Source organism: Mytilus californianus, unplaced genomic scaffold (genome assembly GCF_021869535.1).
Source record: "Mytilus californianus isolate M0D057914Y unplaced genomic scaffold, xbMytCali1.0.p SCAF_8, whole genome shotgun sequence".
NCBI lineage: Eukaryota > Metazoa > Mollusca > Bivalvia > Mytilida > Mytilidae > Mytilus > Mytilus californianus.
Window position 1 is genome coordinate 63,466,807 of NW_026262734.1, and position 7,536 is coordinate 63,474,342.

At 38.0% G+C, this 7,536-nt stretch overlaps 1 long non-coding RNA gene across 1 annotated transcript; it reads left to right on the plus strand.

Annotated features, from left to right (window-relative positions):
• The first annotated feature begins 2,488 nt into the window (after window positions 1-2,488).
• Window positions 2,489-5,832, plus strand: LOC127711281 (uncharacterized). Its single transcript, XR_007986632.1, has 2 exons — window positions 2,489-2,520; window positions 5,611-5,832. It is a non-coding gene; the product is annotated as an uncharacterized LOC127711281 (long non-coding RNA).
• Window positions 5,833-7,536: the final 1,704 nt, after the last annotated feature.

Consider the following 7,536-nt stretch of genomic DNA (forward strand, 5'->3'; position numbering starts at 1 on the left):
AGTCTTTGCTCATTTGAAAGTTGTAAGTTGATTTACCATTTACTTGACATTCATACTTCACTTACTATAATGCATAATCCACAGGACTAAATATTTATTAGCATATAAATATAATAATATGGTAAAATACAGGAATGAAATATATTCTTCTTATATTGTTTCTATATCTATGTCACCCTTGACTAAGCCTGGTGATGAAGCGTGTATAATTTAGGGTACGAAAAATCTATATTTAAGATTGTGATGGCACATCCAAAGGAGGGACGAAAGATACCAGAGGGACAGTCAAACTCATAGATCGAAAACAAACTGACAACGCCATGGTCAAAAATAAAAAGACAAACAGACAAATAATAGTACAGATGACACAACATAGAAAACTAAAGACTAAGCAACAGGAACCCCACCAAAAACTGGGGGTGATCTCAGGTGCTCCGGAAGGGTAAGCAGATCCTGCTCCACATGTGGCACCCGTCGTGTTGCTTATTTTATTACAAATCCGATAAATAGTCTAATTCGGTAAGTCACATTCGTGAAAAGGGAAGGGTATTGTAGTTACGACATAAGGAACATATCCGATATTATTTGTGAAACGGTTATTCCATAACGTTTAACCAACTCGTGATGGCTACCGTAAAATTTACGAAGGGATGATTTCTACTTCACCATTTGGAACTCTTGGTTTAAAAGCTTCCTTGTGAGCAGCAATCCTCTATCAAGGAAATCATGATAGGAAACACAAACCCGGGAATACCGTATCAATAAGGGAGATATATACTCCGTATGCAGGCGCTACTGGAATGTTGCTACATGGAAATGGAAATTTTACAATTGGGAAGCTCAAATCATCTCTTTTGTCGTAAAGTTTTGTTTTCAACCGACCCTCATTGTCAATTTTGAGATGTAACTCAACATATGAGGCAGACTTAACTGTATCTGTAGTTATCTTTATCTCTAGTCCGATGGGATATATTCGTTCAACATAGTCACCAAATTTTGTATTATTTAGTGAGAGAACATCATCTATATAGCGGAACTTAAAGTTAAAGGATATTGCTAACTTCTTATATTTCTTCCTAAGAAGTTCCTGTATGAAGTCAGCCTCGTAATAATAAAGAAACCAGTCGGCAAGAAGGGTGGCACAATCGGTTCCCATTGCAATTCCGACAGTCTAACAAATATGTTGTCTAATAAGAAATCAAGTATCTTCATAATGTCAGTTTCAGAGAATTTTTTGTTTGAATCAGAGTGATTCTTTACAAAGTAGGATTTATCCCCCCTCCCCCCCCCCCCCCCCCCCCCCCCCCCCCCCCCGGGAATACTTGTGTAAAGTGTAGAAAAGTCAAATGTTTGAATACTATTGCAAGATGAGAGAGTCTTAGATTGTATGTACTCTAAAAGATCTTTGGAATTTTTTAGTATCCACATCTGATTCACGCCACCTCTAGAATAGGCAGTTTCACAATAACTTTGGAGCCCGGCTTCAAATTGGGACTACCCCCAAGGGTGACTGGGGAATAGAAGTATGGTCACCATTGGTCTTCCTCCGACCGGCAGTAAAACCCGTGCTAAAGTGGGGCGTCCGTTTGGCTGTGCGGGATGTACAAATTTGCAGCCACGTCCGGTCAGAATGGGGACGTTAAATCCGATGCCTCGTGTAAAGAGAGTGCCACGCTCTTTGCACGTTAAGAACCCTTGCAACAACTCTTTGAGGGGTCCGTAGGTGACCTGTTGCAAGGCTAAATTTCTGTCCCTATCCAATATACCCTCATTTCCCGTGGCCATCTAAATTTCTCTGACCTTAATCCCGAAAGCCCCTATTACAGAACCTACCAATTGTATTTATTGTTAATTTGTTCTCGTCCTGAATATGCATGAAATATTTGCCACTGGACGTTAAGTAACCAACAATCAATCAATCAATCAAATTGGGACTGGAACATCCAAATACCATACAATTGGCACATCCATATAACTAATTATGTCAAGCCAGAAATAACAGTTTATCTTTAGTGAAATCCTAATTAATGGTCTCTTGTTAATTATTTGTGGTTAAAAAGGTCGATGTGATGGCGAATAACTGCATGATTTCATTGTCAAAACTCTGGGGCAACTGGACAAGGTAGGAACTGATAGCCGGTTTTTATCCTTATTTCCCATTTAAATTCTGTACGTTCATGTGCTGAGTTCAATATGGTATAAAAAATTATAATAAATATTCATACCTCTACTGTGTTGTTATTTCCTTGCGAATAATTATAACTCTAATATATTTGGATTTTGAAGTTACCCACCATCGCAGATATTCGCCATATTATTAAAGCAGCGCTAGCTATATAATAAAATATATATGTCACGTGACATGTATTGGCCAACCGTAACGATGAAAACAAAAATTGTGGGACAAGTTGAGCCGGGCAATTGCCTGAACTTTCATGAATTTGGAGTTACTTAAGAGTTAACAGCTTCCCCGGATGTGGTGCTTTATTAGCTATGACTTTAAGGAAAGCGGGACTATAGGTTAGAACGTCGTACATTTTGTAAATTTTAATTGGGCAAGCAAAACATGATTTGGGGTAAAGCGCTTTGATACAAAAATGGCGTAATCACATTGTAAACAGGCTTAGTGCAAAAATAACCCAAGGGCGACACATTCATATCATTTAGATACATAATTTTAATAGGAAATTGTTAATTGAAATTTAGGTTTCCACGTTTACTGATCTTGCAAAAAATACTAAATCTCAAAGAAAATACATAGCAGACGAATTCCTAGACGTCTAGACGGTCATATGACTTTGTTTACATGGTGATCGATTACGATCAGCTGAGAATCAATAGAATTATGTTTACTTCTTATTTTAAATATGTAATGATTACTTTACAAAAACATAAAGCAGCAGTTAAACGTGGAAGTTCTACGACCTTTACTTTTATATGATTTAAAGCCCTGTGAAATTTATGAAAAGAAAACAACAAACATGATGAACTTTGAACTTATGAACAAGTTAACAAATAATGAAATATTTCCATTGAAACTATTTCCTGGCTTGCAGCAAGCAAACTTACCAAATATCTTAACATAATAAAGGGCCTTAGCCAAACATTATCAACAAGAACTTGTAAATTGGCAAAACATGAAAAATAAAAGGAAATGTGGATTTCCAATAATTTAAAAAATGTCAGGGGGTAACACTCTGCACATTACACCCTCCCCACCTTAAAGTGGTTGAATACTCCTGAATTCAATAAATATAACACCACTCATTTCTTGTTCAACACAACTCAATGCATACAGTACGATCAGCCATTGTTAAATAAAGAAAGATATTGCCATTTATGTTGTCTGTCCATTCGACTTCAAATTGTTACATGTATAGCAAGAATACCTACTCCAAGCCTTGAGTTCACTTAAGATATCAGACCCAGCTGATATCATCTTACTCGTTTAACATATGCTAGGCCACTGCATGCCTGATTTGTGCTGCACAAGAAATCCTTATACATATATATATCATAAATGCATATCATATAACAAATTTTAATATCAAGTAAAATCCACCCCCATTGTCACATTGAAGATTTCATATACTCAAGTTTTCATAATCTGTAATCTTCTGTATCTGCAGTAACAGACGGTATTTGTTTTTGTTTAAAGTCCAAAATAATTGATATAGTGTTCTCATATAATGTCCAGCAATATTTTATGAATCAAATTTAAGCGTCTAATCTCAAAGGAATGCCAGCCTTATCCAAAGCATGGCAAATATGGTCTGTGGTTTTATTGCGACTAGCGCTTGCTTTCTCAAGCATGTCCAGCATAAAAGTAGTGGAAAAATCCGGCTTAATCCCTTCGATGGCAATTAGTCGTAAATTCTCGTACATATAGTAGCGGTTCTTCATAATGGTTCAGCTAAGATCTTTGATTTTATTGTGTGGTGAGGTTCCCGGTAAGGCAAACATATTATATTTGTCTAGGAGTCCTGCTCGACTAGGTACAGTTTTATTATTGGACCTGCTCATATTGGAAAGCGATAAATTTCCAGTTTAGCTTCCTGGTGTCTGGGGTCATTTCCTTCCAGCCCCGAGGAGGCCTGTCCATGGTGAGAACATCTCCAGGAAGTTTTACCTGAACCTCCCCAGTCCAGTCCCGCCGTGCTGGAGGGAATAATGGCATTCCACCAAGACTTAGAAGAGAATTTGCCCGCTCAGCAGGCGTCCGGAGCTCTATACTAGGAACATCTTCTGTTGTTATTGTCAACAGCAACTGTTTTGGTCTAGTGATATACGTCGGTCCGGGTTGAGTTGGTTTTTCAGGGGTGTATGGTATTGTCGAAATCTTTGGCTTCTTTGCTGGGGGAGGTACAGGTGGCATAGCTGTTGAGAATGATCCGGTAGAAATTGGAGATAGTGCTAAGGAATTTGAGGTAACGGCCGGCGTTGTAGGCGGTGTTGATGGTTTAGGTGAAGAGGTCTTTGAACTTGATGGTACAACTGTCACTGGTGCAGAGGATGGTGTGTTGCTTGACGATGATTTGATGGATGGTTTTTCTGCTTTCTTACTGACTGTTGATGAAATTTTCGAAGACTTCTTGGTCGAAATAGTTGGTTTCAAACTGCTTTTCTTTTTGAGTATTACTGGATTTTTAGTGGGAGAAGCAAAAAGTTCTGTTGATGGTAAAGTATAAAAATCACTCTCTAAACGATGAATGTTGGTTATGTATTTTTCTGTAAGTCCTAGTAATTTCACGGCCAGCGTTACTCTGTCACTGTATGTTTTCCAAAGCAACTTGTGTTTCCGTCCAGCGGATTGTTTATCTCCCTGCGGTATGGCCAGCATTTTCCTTATCAATGCAGATACATATTTGACATCTGTCAGCAATGTATCCGCAATGGCAAATCGATAGGTTTCTCTTCCAAAAACGGCTTCTGCCATGATAATCTGTGGCACCAGTGCCACATAGGTTATGCGCCAGGCATCACATTTAGTTATGTCCATATCCATGGAAGAGGATGAGGCCGCCCGTGTCTCATCCCCGGAATATACTGGTTGGAAGAGTTCCTAACCTGGAGGCCCATCAAATTTTGTTCCTTCCTTCCATCCCTGCTCCCACTCTACAGGCGTCCTGTAAGTATCTTTTGACTTCTTCAGCCATGCCTGCATGGCTTTCTTTAGGTCTCTTGCTGATGGTGAGTAAAAGGCAGTTGGCCTAACTACCTTCCTGTAACATGCCGGATGCACAGCAAGGTAGTAAGCATTCTCTTCAGAAAGTGCGTCCGGTCTAATGTCCTGCATGGCTGTTTTGTGGAACCGGTTACAATGGTCCTTCAACTCCCAGACTCTCTTACATTTAGTTGACCTGTCCAGACAAATTGGACACAACACCTCCATCTTTGAATATAAGCTACTTGCTAAATGGAATTTCAGCTGTTTGGTGATGTCAAACTTTTCTGGACATATCCAGCATTCTTTTTCCATCTGAAAACAGAACATCTCTGTAAGTGTGGGGTCACATTTGATATATATATATGTATATTGTATAACTTGTATATAGATAATTATTAGTACTAGATATATATTTAACATTGTTCTTTTAATTTGTTTTGTAGGTATGAAGATTATTTGAATGGTGCTGTAGCTGAACGGTCGGGTTACTCCAGTCGTGTATCCTTGAAACACTTTAGAGATGCACAGAAAAACTTTTAACTCTGGACAGTTGACCATAATATATAATACATGGACAGTTTGCGTAATGGACGATATATGCACATTAACTCGTTTCATTTAATCAAATGAATGTCTTTGTTGAAGTAAAACATCTTGACTTGGTTTTTGTTTGTTGTGTGTTTTTTTTTTCTTATAGTAAATTTATATATTATATTATGATAGTACTCAGCACATGAACACTAATTTATTGAATCATTTGGTAAACAGTAGGAATCCCCAGTCTTGACAGGACACTGACCACATCATCTTAGTTCTTAGTTCTTAACAAGCAAGTGCATTATTTTATACATGGTTAAACAGCCTTGACACATTTTATAATTTCCAATACCAAATCCAGTTGACGTATCAGTACAAGTCCTTTGCCCGCAAAGGACGTGGCTCACCACTGTGGAACCACAGAGCAACTACCAATTTCATGGTTGGCCAGTCCAGTCCCTTGTAGCCCTTTCCAGTTGACGTATCCGCCTCTCGACAATGCGTCCATCACCAAGATTGTTAAAAAAACACACATGTTATATATCAAAACATCAATGCGTCCATTGAAGAACCAAAATAAAAACTGAAATACGTCCACACCTGGTTGGCCTAACTTCCTTTTTACACCTCATCGTAGGCATAAAATTACAAGGCACCAATTCATGAGTAACAATAAAATAAATTCAACAATCACACAGGCAGCTTTTGTCCCTCATATGGTATTAGTCTATTTACATGGTAGGCTATGCCATCTGCTTAGCAGTCTTTTTTACAATATAGGTAGTGTCATCCATACATCTAATAATAATGTATGGTCCTTTCCATTTAGCACTTAGTTTAGAACATACATAAATTTTCCGGGTTGGGTCATTCATCCACACTCGTTGTTCCAGTGTAATCATCCTTTTCTTTGATTTTACATCATAATACTTTTTTTGATAGTGGACCTTGTTTTTAAAATTCTTGCGGGCTAATTCATGAACTGTTTGTAATCTATTTTGCAGGTCTATAACAAAGTCTTCTTTACATGTAGTATAATCTTGGGCTCGGGAAGTCATTGGAATTACAGCTTGTAATGGAAGAGTTACTTCCCTTCCAAAGGTTAGGAAATTTGGTATAAATCCAGTGGTTGAATGAACTGATGTTCTGTAGGCAAGTAAATTTTGAGGCAAATATTCATCCCAAACAGCTTGGTCTTTGCACAGTACATACTTAACATATTCGTTAAAGTACGGCTAAACCTTTGAACACAGCCATTAGACTGTGGATGAAAAGAAGATGATCTGGTTTTGTCAATACATAACAAATCAAACATTCCCTTGAAAATTTTGGATTTGAAATTTGCTCCTTGGTCTGTATGGATCTGCAAGGGGGTACCAAATTTACAAACAAATTCATTAACAAATATCTGAGCCACTGTTGCTGTTTCATGGTCTGGAATTCCGCAAGCGTCTGTCCATTTAGAGAAACTATCTGTCAAAACCAGACAAAATCTGTTACCTAGTCGTGTCTTTGGCAAGGGTCCCAAGATGTCAATTGCAATTCTTTCCATTGGGGCACCAACATTATAATTCCCAGAGGAGCTCTAGAAGTTTGTTTCAACACTGGTTTTCTTGAGGCACAACTATCACACTTTCTAATATAATCTTGAATGTAGACTTTCATTCTGGGCCAGTAAAAGTGCTGTTTAATCTTCACCACGGTTTTCTCTATACCTAGATGTCCAGCAGAGGGTATATCATGGTTATATTTAAAAACAGCAATTGTGTAAGGCTCAGGTACTACAAGTCTCAAGTGAGTTTGTTCCAAATTATCAATCCAATTTACATATA